This window comes from Poecilia mexicana, unplaced genomic scaffold, assembly GCF_051168715.1.
Source record: "Poecilia mexicana isolate PSO_F unplaced genomic scaffold, ASM5116871v1 scaffold_18, whole genome shotgun sequence".
NCBI classification, from domain to species: Eukaryota; Metazoa; Chordata; class Actinopteri; order Cyprinodontiformes; family Poeciliidae; genus Poecilia; species Poecilia mexicana.
In genome coordinates, this window is record NW_028263387.1 from 18,540,007 (window position 1) to 18,551,871 (window position 11,865).

Here is an 11,865-nt window from a genome sequence, read left to right on the forward strand (position 1 = left end):
GTTGTGCCCTGGAAGCCAAACTATGACTGAGTCTGTTTATCGTGTTTGTTTTTATTTTTATTATTTTAAGAAAGTCAGAAGTGTAGCATTTCCTCTTGTGTCCCATCGGTTGTTTGCTCTTTGTAACTCTGCAGCAACAAGTTGGGGAGGAAAGTTATAATATCATAACTTATGTTTTACATTAGGGCTGAAATGATTAATCAAATTAATGATGACTAATCGATTCCTATCGTCAACTAATTTAGTAATCGATTAACTGAAGTATACAGTCACAGTTAGTTGCTGAAAGAAAAACACACTCAGCTTTAATTAAGCCAAAACTTTACAATAATGTGTATATAATCTGTTTTAAATATTTAAAAAATACGTCTTTGTCTGTATTTATGTTCTGCAGATGCATCATTTGCTACAAATGATCAAGTTTTCACTAAAGACAAGAAATGTTGCTTAATTCTAAGCAATAAAATGTTTATTTTGTCATTTAAAAAAGGAATGATTTGGTTATTTGCATTTTCTTAGTGGTTTTATTATGTATAAAACAGGTTAAATTGTTAAATGAAAAATCTGCAGGGTGTGACTTGTCATATCTGATTAATTGTTAGAATAATTAATAGAATAACCAACTGATTACCAAAGTAATTGTTAGTTGCAGCTCCACTTTACATCTGCTTATACATTTCGAGATTCTAAGTAAAAGCTGGTTTTTCCATATGAATACCTGGAGAGAAGGAAAACATCCTCATTTGTAAGCTCCTAATCTGGAATTATGAATCTGGAAAGGTATGCAACTGTAAATATAGAAATGTGTAGGAATCCAGTTTTAATCCATGGGAATAATATGATGAAAAATGTTAAAAGCATTTTCAAAAACCAGCAGAAAATGTGTTTGCTTATGATCTTCCTCCATTTTTAAAAAACCTAGTCAAGAAGAAGAAAAAAATCAGCTGTCGTATAAATCTCAGAAACATGCAATCCAGACACGTAAAACCGTTTTGCAATCACGCCTGCATGTCATGCAGCCACGGCGCATGCAAAATCAGCCATACAGCAGCCATGATGGACAGACTTTGTGTTCTTTTATCAGATTATGTAAATCAGATTCTAGTTTATGATGCCGTGACAGATTACATACAAATGAAGCGAGGAAGAAACACAAGGAAACAGAGATTTTTCCTGGATTTGGATTATGATAAAAGGTGGAGCAGGAAGTTGGGGGAACATGTGGGGGATTTTGGTGAAAAGGGGACGAAGTGGTGACAGGCGGGAGGTGAGGAAGAGGAGGAGGAAGGTAGTAAACAACCAGCGAGTGGACAGGCGAGGAGACAGAGCGGAGTAATGGCCGACCTGGAAAACAAAACTGATAGAGCGAGGATGACAAGAGCGACGGGGAGAGAAATGTGGATCTGGAGGGATAGAGGCAGCAAATAAAGGCAGACGGCGCAGATGAGAAGAACGAAAGAACAAAAAAAGAGTTTTATTTTATTTCATGATGATAAACCAGACAGAAACGCTGCAGGAATCAATCCTCTCTAAGCTCCAAGCCGCAGCTCTGAAGGTTACCTGGATGGATTATGACTGTCTGAGATTAGATGCTGCTGTTCCCAGGATGAACAGGAGAAATTACCAATCTGATTATGTAAGAAACAGATTAAATTACAGCAGGAGAAGAGATGAAAGAGAGAGAGCAGAGATTTTACCATCATCCATCCACCCATCCACCCATCCATCCATCTGATCATCCATCCATCCATCCATCTGATCATCCATCCATCCATCCATCTGATCATCCATCCATCCATCCATCCATCCATCCATCCATCCATCCATCCATCCATCCATCCATCCATCCATCCATCCATCCATCATCCAACCATCCATCCATCCATCTGCTTGTTCATCCATCCCTCCCTCGCTCCCTCCCCTGTTTGCAGATTCTAGGAACATCTGCCTTAAATTCATCATGAAGTTTCATATTTGGACATTAAAACCCCTCAGTAATAAAAACTTCTGGTAAACTCTGGCAGCTTGTCGTGACTGATGAGTCTCTGCTGTCCAGAAGAGATTCTGATGAAACCATCCAACCCCAGACACTCACTTTTCTGCTCATCCAAAGTTCATGCTGAGCAGCAACTGCAGCCAGAAGTACAGAAAAGAGAGGCTAGAAAAGAGGGCGGCGGGGTGGATGGAGCGAGTCGAACAAGCAGACTGGAGGGTTAAATTAAAGACTGACAGGGTGGAGACAGAGGAAGTGAGAAATAACAGGGCCTCTAATGGGAGGAGTGGACCAGAGTCAAACCATAAACCTGCTGCTGAAATTAAAAGCGTCTCATCTGCTTAACAACCATTTGATTTGGGCTGTTCTTCCTTTAAAAGCAGCGAACACGGCTGTCTTCACGTGAAGCCCGTTGGAGCGTGTCCAATCCCTAAAGCCCCAACCAGTCCCCAAGAGAAGCCATAACCGTTAATAAAACAGAATCTACAGCCACCATTCTCTCTCCAACCGCGGCTTTTCCAGAGCTCTCAAAGCTGGAATAAAAAGTAAAAAAAAACACTGAAGAGACCAAAATGGAAGAGGCATTCGGTCTGCTTTATTTTGGATTCTCTAGAAGGCATTCAGTATGAAGGCCTTCATTTGAGTCAGAGAGATGAGACTGAGAGATGAGGATTAATTAGATTTTAAATTTCCTGCAAAATGCAGCTCATGCATTGACGGCGTCACCAATCTGCCCCCCGGTGTTGGACTCACTTTGGTTGCCCCAGGGTCTCTAAAGGTCACTGAATTCTTCATTTTCACAGTCGGCTGCGTAAGTTATTGTTCACTTTTTTTTTCTTTCCTGCAACTTGCTTCCCATTAACGGTTTCAAAAGAGCAGATTGCACCAAATCTGGCCGGAGAGAGGTTGAGAAAGAAACCAGCAACAGGGTGGTGTTTTGATTTTTTTCCCCCTCCTTTTTGCATCTTTATGTTGCTGCAATGAATCAAAGCTTCAGTGAGATGTAATTTAAGGCAGAAAACAACAATTTCCAACAACAAATATGACATCTCCAGGACAGCATGCTCTGAATCGATGCATTTACATCATACACTCACGCTGCTGTCTGTGGAAGTGTGTGTCACGCGCTCGGCTCCACTCCACGATGTTGTTTTCTATTCTTAGCAGCAGAAAGGACAGCCTTTCTGCATATCAATGACCCCGCTCATCTTTAAACATCATCTGGTGGGATGGCAGTGATGTGTGGAAATTCATTCATCTGCCTTCTGTTGTTCTGATATCGTTTGTAATGATCTGAATGTGTGAAGATTTCCATTTTTTTTAGATTTCCTGTCACTGTGTGCAAGCTGAGTGTGCGTATTTCAAATAAAGACCTTTAAATCTTGATGCTAAACTTTCAGGATGCATGCGTTAGCCTGGTCAAGGAGTCAAATCATGGGCATTTTGGTTTCTGCATCACTGGGGACTCTAAAGCTGAAAATAAATCTCCTCCTGCTGTGTTTCCTCAACCAAAAAGTCCAACCTTTTTTCGTGTTTAGTGAAGAGTTTGATGGGAATAACCTTGTAATTCTCTAGATTTTCTGCTGAATTTTCAAACTACTGCCAGAACCTATTCAGGCTTATTGGCCAAGGTCAGCCTGATTGGTGCATCACTATGCATTGTATTTACACAGCTGTTTGCTCTAAACTGGCAAACTTCTTCCTTCTGCTTTTATGGGTGATCGCACTTACTGATTATCATTTAATCAGATGCTTTGGTTAAAGCCGCAGCTTTCCCTGTAAATTCAATGAAACAAACAACTTTGTACTTTTTTTTCCCATATTTGGACAATAATTTGCAGTATCTCCTGCCCCTAGCTGTTTCTCAGGGTGTGATTTGCATCTGGTATTACAGTAGACTGGTTGCATCATTTGTTCTATTTTCAGCTGCTGTGGTTCGTTTTCTCACTGCACTGTGTGAAACAAACCAAACTAAGTCCGGTTCGTTTGGGGAGGCGGGAATTGAACTCTGTGCACCAAGCTAACAGTGGTCCGCCTAAAAACTGTGATCTTGGTTCGGTTCAAGTGAACTCCGGTGTGGTTCAATGCATGTGAATGCCAAGCGGAGCAGAGACCGCTTCAAAAGCAGGAAGCTGACAACAGTGCAAGGCATTCTGGGTAAATGTAAACAAAACAAACCTGTGAGTCGACTGCTAGCGGGAGAAATGGCTCATGGATTTTTACCAAAGACAAAAGAAAAAATTTACAACTGCAAAAATCTGATGCCACTCCATTTTTGTTTGCCCTTCATGAAGAACGAAGTTGCATTCATAGGATTTTGTGTCGTTTTCATCAGTGGTTCTTGGTACAGGCGGGGAGGGGAACAGGTTATTCGGTTAGTTTGGTTTGTTTGACACAGTGTGAAAGCAAACTGCACCAACTGAAAATGGAACCAATGATTCAACTTTGGTTCCCAATGAAACCGAATGTACTGGACGATCAGGTGCTGGTTTTAAAGGATTTGAACTTTAGATAACATCAGGACTTGTAATCAGACTGTTGAGTGTGAATCACAGAACAACTAGAAGCTCTTTAATAACAAAACGTACCTATTTGAGTTTCCTTTTTTATTACGGTCCGTTTCTTTGCTAGATGGAAGATAACTGTCACTTTGTTTAAGACGGTGAGGCTCTTTAAGCCTCTGGTGCCCACAGCTGAAAACCGCCTGTTTTCCCATGCATATCCCCACAGGGATCATTAAACTTTCATCTCTCACTTAAAGCTTTCTTATAGACCACCCAACCTTTAAATGCAGTACGTGTCTGGAAAGTGTCTTCATTTAAAATGTACAAAATCCCCTCAGTATCAGCCATTAAGTGAGGATAACTTAAAGAGACATTTCCAAATGACTAAAGTGTGTTATCACGGCTGCCGGCTGATGAAGTATAGCTTTAGCATACACACAACTTGATCTAGTAAGAGATCATGCATCCATGTAGCATGAAATTGTTGTTGTTGTGTCTTTAATGCCATATTACGGGCCAATAATTAGCTTTCGTTATGCTTAAGGTAACTAGAGTTCATGCTTTCCAGTCAAACATCTTAAATCCTAAACTTTATCAGTTCAGGTATCTGATATATTCTGATGTGAAATTAGAAATAAGTCATAAAATATGCTCATAAAAGCCTGATAAACCAGTGGAAAGTGTTGAAGACACAGACTTTGGTCAATATATTGTTCCTTCTTCCACTCTTAAAGAAAGCCACATTCCCTGGGAAAAAAATCAATTATTACTCCCTCTGCACTGTATCCATCTATAAATTTGAGGAGTGCTAACCTTTAAGCACCTCTATATCTCTGACGGGGCTGAGCAGGTCGGCTCAGCCACATGAAACATTTCATTTCTCTCCTTTTCTAGTCGCTCCTCAAGCATCACCTCAGTGCTACATTCATCCAATTTGTTGTCAAGCAGAGCGATTTCCAGGACTTGGAAGGATGAAGCAGGACACGAAGAACCAGTCAGAAGCACTCAGTGTTGTATTCAGCAGTTTGTTTAGTTCCTGCTCTGAATTAGCTGATTTAAATTAATGTATCTACGTTAATTAACACTTATGAGAAGAATTTCCAAATTCCAGACTCAAGTTTCCTGAGTTCAACCGATGGATGGATGGATGGATGGATGGATGGATGGATGGATGGATGGATGGATGGATGGATGGATGGATGGATGGATGGATGGATGGATGGATGGATGGATGGATGGATGGATGGATGGATGGATGGATGGATTGAACCAGATCCAACACAGCTGTGAAGATCTAAAATGGTCTAGTCAAAGTCCATCATGGTAGAAATGCAGCAGAAATAAACACCTGCATTCATCATGAATACCCACTGATGGCATATCCTAATGATTTGATAGTTTGCAGTAGATTTCCCAATAAAGAGTGTAAATTTTCCGCAGAGTTTGAAATATTTAATGTGGAAAAAGAAGTCGGACCGATCCAACGTCACAAACCGGTTCCCTATTGACGTCTTCCTCTGTTTGCTCTCACATATTTGCATTTCTTATCTCATGGCTACTTTCCTCCATGCTTCTTTGTTTTCTCCCAATTCCTTGTCTTCATTTTACACACAAACCTTTTTTGCATAATAATTTACAACAGAATCACATCTCCACAGCTAATCAGTAATCAAGCATTTACCACACACACACAGACACACACACACACACATGTTTGTTTTGCTATCTTTGTGGGGACTTTCCATTGACTTCCATTCATTTCTACTAATTTCTACAGCCTAAACCTTACCTTTACCCTTTTCCTAACCCTAACCATCACAAACCTAACCCTAACCCTAACCAAAACTCAATTCATACCTTAGCCCTAACTCTGACCCCTGACCCAAAAACAGGGTTTCCCCTCGTGGGGACCAGGCTCAGGTCCCCACGAGGAGCGACTGGTCCCCACAACGTAGTATATGTCAGGAAAATCGTCCCCACAAGGTATTACAAACAAACGCACACACACACGCACACACACACACACACACACACACACACACACACACGCACACACACACACACACACACACACACACACACACACACGCACACACACACACACACACACACACACGCACACACACACACACACGCACACACACATACAGTGCCACACAGAGGAGAGAGGATTACAGCCAGGTATTTCCTGTCGCTTTCAGCAGACTCAGCCCTCAGTAACTAGTAACAAGCGACGGCTGGAGCCAGCGAAACACATAACCAGATTATCCAGGACCAGAATAGCGGGCCGGGTTGTGGGTTACCACCTCCAGCAGCAGGGACGCCGGCGTGTTGCTGGAGGACTTAATGGATTAGCCGCGGATACAGTCGCAAGGCAAAGAGCGTGCAAACAAGCAGGGAAGGCAGAAGACAGTGTTGTGTTTATTTTCGGCACAATACAGAGGTACACAGAGTCTCTGGGTGTCGATTGTACACAGAAAATACACAGGAAAACGCAGAGGGGCAACTATGACAGTTAGGATATATATTAAAGGTGAACTATTGTGCTTCCCTGAACAGGTTAGGATATGTCTATTGGTGATACAAAACATGGTCATAACATTTTTTGCACAAAATTCTTCTTAGATAATGAGATTCAGAGTTTCTTTCAGAGTGAGCTGTTTTAGACCCTCTTGCCACTTTAAAACCAAATAATGTCCTGCTGGCCACGCCCCCAACTCAATGTTTACACTCACACCTGAAAATATCTGCAAACAGACAGGCAATTATACAACCGTATGCCTTTGGAAAGCAGAAGTGGAGCCTACTGCACAACCAACAAAAATGCAGCAAGTGGTTTCTGGGTGGTAAGTCAACAACAAAACATTTGTCTTTTCCAGCAGCCATTGTACATCACATACAGCAACAAAACCAGCTGAACAAACTTGCTGGAACTCCACTGGCGTTGCTAGGTAAGACCCGACTATTGTGACTCAACAATCCGGAGGTTCTTGAAACACCAAGACAACATTAACTTATTTCCAAAATATGACTGGGTGTTTTTTTAAGTGCTTGGGCTGTTTTTAGAAGCAGTAAAAACCCAAATGAAGAAAAAAAAAAATGCAAAATTAAAAAAAAAAAATGATAACGGGTCCCCTTTAATGATGATGTTTCCAGCAAAATATGGATGTATGGATAAATACATGAGGTTTTTACTCAGTGATTCTGCACCCAGTGGACCAATACCAATAAAAATTAATTTGAACTCACTCCGTTCAGCCTTCTCTAAAACCTTGCAGGTGTTGCCCGCATTCACAGCTGTGGTCAGTAAAATCCTGCTCATAAGAACAGCAGGCTCGGCAGAACCAAAGCTGTGGAAAACAAAGGCTTATCGCGGTTGATGGAGGCTGCTATTATTATTTTAAATATGAAAATTCATCCGTAGCCCACATTCGCCAAGACAGATTGGGTCCCTGAATTATTAAATTAGTGACATATTTTTGGAGGTTAATAATTGATAATAGCTGGAGAAAGTTCCGGTAATCATCATCACGCATAAACTGACATCATCCAAATTTCTATTATCATCTCGTCTTGGCTGAACAATCACTCGTGATTCACCACCATAACGTGGCCATGTGTTCTCAAAATGTGTCCAACCGCTCAGCTTTTGCCATCAAAATCACCATAAATATGAACACATCCAACCGGCAGCGCACTCAGTCAAATACACCTGAGTGGAAACACTGAGTACCTTTGTGTTTGTCATGACAGGAAATATTTTAAAACACGTAAATGTGCTGTTCTTGAAAGCAAGAGACCCTCTTCCTCTCTACTCTGCTTGGCTTGACTCAGTTTGGAGGGATTTCAATTAAGCCTGTAAGATAATTATGCCAATTGTTTTGACCCGATTTCCCCTTTCCACCAATCTTAAAGCTTCCCTGATTATCATGATAATCCTAATAGATATTCTTACTATTCATGTGTAAGTGGATCTGAATTAATAGCTGTATATTTACACAAAATGTGTTCTGTAATGCATTTGTCTGTTTATACCTGATTATTCCTCTGTTCCCGTCATAAGGGCTTTGGTCCTCCTGCTCACTTTCTTCTTCTTTTGTCCAGGGTTCTCCAGGACTGTTATAAATATTAGGTTATTTTGTAAAAATGTTTATTTTTCCTTTCTGTATTAATGATAGGTGTTCGAATATTTTCACTGGAGTTGTTATTACACCTTTATAACATCAGATGAGCCTAAATACTTGGTTTTGTTAAGACCACGATGTGCAATGCTTGCTAACACTATTATTTTGCATAGGTTGGACTGGAGAACTGAAGCACATGCTATGTGCTAACGCTAACATCTCCCAATTGTTGGGTTAAAGAAACAGAGACCACCTCCAAATCCAGACTTGGTGTCATTTGGTTTGTCTGATCACACAACACAGAAGGTCACACATGTGTGGTAAGGAACTGCTCTTGTCTAAAATCTGGAATATCCAACATGTTGGATTGTCTTGGTGAGATGTCGCAGCATGTTTCTAACACAGCCTATTGAATGTGACAGGTGGCCAATCAGAAAGCGAGGTAGCAGAAACACAGCTACCTCGCTGGATTCCCAAAACACAGAAAACAAAACCAGAAAGTCTGGTGAAGGTTGGCGATCTCTTTATATCGCCTTTTCTCTGTTAAACTCCACAAACTTTCGCCAATACTTCTTCCTTGTCGGCCATGTTTGTTTACTCTGAATTCATGTTTTCCCGTCTGACATCTGAATGTTTGTGAGTTAAACGTGTCGGTGGTGTGCTGAACACCAAACACTGCAGGACCAAACCTGTTAAATATCTGCTTTATTGTCGTGTGTCGTCTGCCAGGTGCTGAAAACCAATTTTAAAATCTTGTCATGTGAACATTTACTGGTACTAACTTCTTTATTTGTATGTATTCCATCAAACCGAGTCGTGGTGAAAATGCAACATAACAAAACTCTCTCATTGGTCAGATGTTGAGTGAGTCTGGTACAAGAATCAAACCACCGTTTTAAGAAAACCACCAGCAGTAATCTGAAAACAGATCAGTGAGAAGGTGGAGACATTTTTAGGCCTTGTGATAAAATACAGACAGAGCTGTAGGCAGTAGTTTACCACTGAGGTGGATCTCCATGGTAATATAAAATGACTCAAACCGTAAAAAGTGGAATAATCAAGTGGAGCGAACTAATGGAAAAGATGAACAGCAGGGCAGTAATAGGTGGGGGCAGGGCAGAAGAAAGCTGTGCCTGTAAGCTGATACTGGTACCTGCCTCATGCCTTCAGGACTTTGCAAACGTTTTCCTACCTCTTGAACTTTTTGACATTTTATCACACCAAAAACTTTCACAGATTTTACTGGGTTTTTTTTGTTTTGGTTTTTTGGGTGGTAGACCAACACAAAGTAATATACGATGTCAAAGTTCCAGCCTTTTGAAGAAATAACATCCAAAATGGCTGGCTTTCATTTGTCTCCACCCCCTTTTCCCCTGACGCCCCTAAATGAAATCCACTGCCACTAATCGCATTCAGAGTTTTCCTGATTATCCTCAGAGAATATTAGTGAGCAAACAGCTTCATGAAGCGCAGACAAGTCAGAGAGACAGTTAAAACAGAGTTGGGGTGTAAAACAAGTTTCAAAGCTTTGAACATCTCAGAGCTCTGTTCAATCAACACTGGGCTTTTTGCTATGCAGACCTGCAAACCGACCAATTTATGGCTATTAACCTAAACTAACACCCTGCATCAGGAGAGCATTGATCAAAGAAGCAGCCAAGACCAAATAAACACTCCGTCAGTGCAGTAAAACATGGTGGTGGCACCATCATGCTGCGGGGATGTTCTTGAGCAAGAAATCATACTTTATGATGATTGAAAAACATTAGATTTACAAAGAAGTGTAATAAAAATATCTGATTTCAAATTATTATGCTGATTTCTCTTGTATTTTTGCCCACAGAGAACCAACTGACAGCCCACACAGTGTTGAAAAACACTGGTCTAGTCAAAGTCCAGACCTAAATCTATTGGAAGACTTGAAAACTGATGCTCACAAACGCTTTCTGTCCGACATTACTGACATTTTGCTGTTTCGCAAAGAAGAATGGACAAAAATCTCCAGACATGGTGGGGAAGTAAAGTTACATCACAATATTTTGAGGCAGCGTTGTGATAACAATAAAAGTGACGATAATTACTTATTTTTTATGTAACTCTATGGCTGTGAATGCATGGTACTGCAGCTAATTACTGTTAGCTTCACGGGAATACTGTTCCTGAAAAACAATTCCCATTTGTAATGCACTTGTTTACCAGACACAGAAAAAATGTGATTTGTGTCACTAAACTGCACACAGTAGCTGCATTTAATCTTATTTTCAAAAAACAAAACAAAGAGAAACCCTGATGATTTCCTTTCATTTCATAATTTTACTTTGTGTTGGCCTGTCAGGAAATGTCAATAAACCACACTGACGTCACAAAATGTGAACATATTTCAGGGGATGTGAAAAGCTTTGCCTCGCATTGTTTATACAATCATTAAAGAATATTTAAATTTTTTTATAAAAACACCTAAGCAGCCTGAGTTCATGGTTCCTCTTCGGTGCGCTCCCCGCTCCTGACCCCAGTCATCCCTCCGTGAAATGCTCGGTCCTTGTTCACTCCTGCCGTGCGGGATCAAAAGGAAAATCGCCTTACGCACGATTGCGTTGTCTCCAAAAACAAGGCGCACCGGTTTTGCGCTTAATTGGAGCCATAATGAAGGCGTTTCCGCGGACCGGGCAGGGCTCTGCGGCGCCGCATGCACACCTGAGGGCAGCGCTACCCTCACTCAGGCAGCTCCCTCTCACATGACGCTCTTCTTCCTTATTTACGCATCCGCACACCATCAAGTGTGGCCAAATATTCATTTAACAGCATAAACAAGGAGAAACATGCGCGGGTTTTTTTTTTGCGTTTGCTCACCGGTTCAGTGTAGTAGAATGAGCCCAGGACTGGTTCCGTTCATTGATTCACCGAGAGGTTCCTCTGTGTCTGTTCATCCTCTCCTTCTTTCAGCAGCTGAATAAACATCTCTCCTCCTCTGAAGCCGCGGCGCAGCTCAAACGCCCTCCTCTCTCTCTCTCTCTCTCTCTCTCTCTCTCTCTCTCTCTCTTCATCTGTCTCTGTCTGCAGAACAACAAGGCGACTGATGGTGAAAAATAGAGAAAACGGAGCTGATGTGAGCAGGAATGAGGCTAATCAGGCTTTTCTCTGTGTGCAGCAGAGAAACAAAGTGAAGCCAGAGAATTTCTGCGAGACTTTCAGCAGCGATGCAGAACTTATCGGTGTTTATTCGCTCATAATGAGCAAACAGCAG

General features: G+C 41.3%; 1 protein-coding gene across 2 annotated transcripts in view; it reads right to left on the minus strand.

Annotated features, from left to right (window-relative positions):
* slc8a4b (solute carrier family 8 member 4b) overlaps positions 1 to 11,646 on the minus strand; it is a 105,587-nt gene extending 93,941 nt beyond the window's left edge. For both annotated transcript variants that reach the window (XM_015006087.2, XM_015006086.2), the window contains exon 1: positions 11,472 to 11,646. The gene's annotated coding sequence lies outside the window, so the exon portion shown is untranslated. The remainder of the gene's footprint in view (positions 1 to 11,471) is intronic.
* Between the last annotated feature and the right edge of the window lie 219 nt (positions 11,647 to 11,865).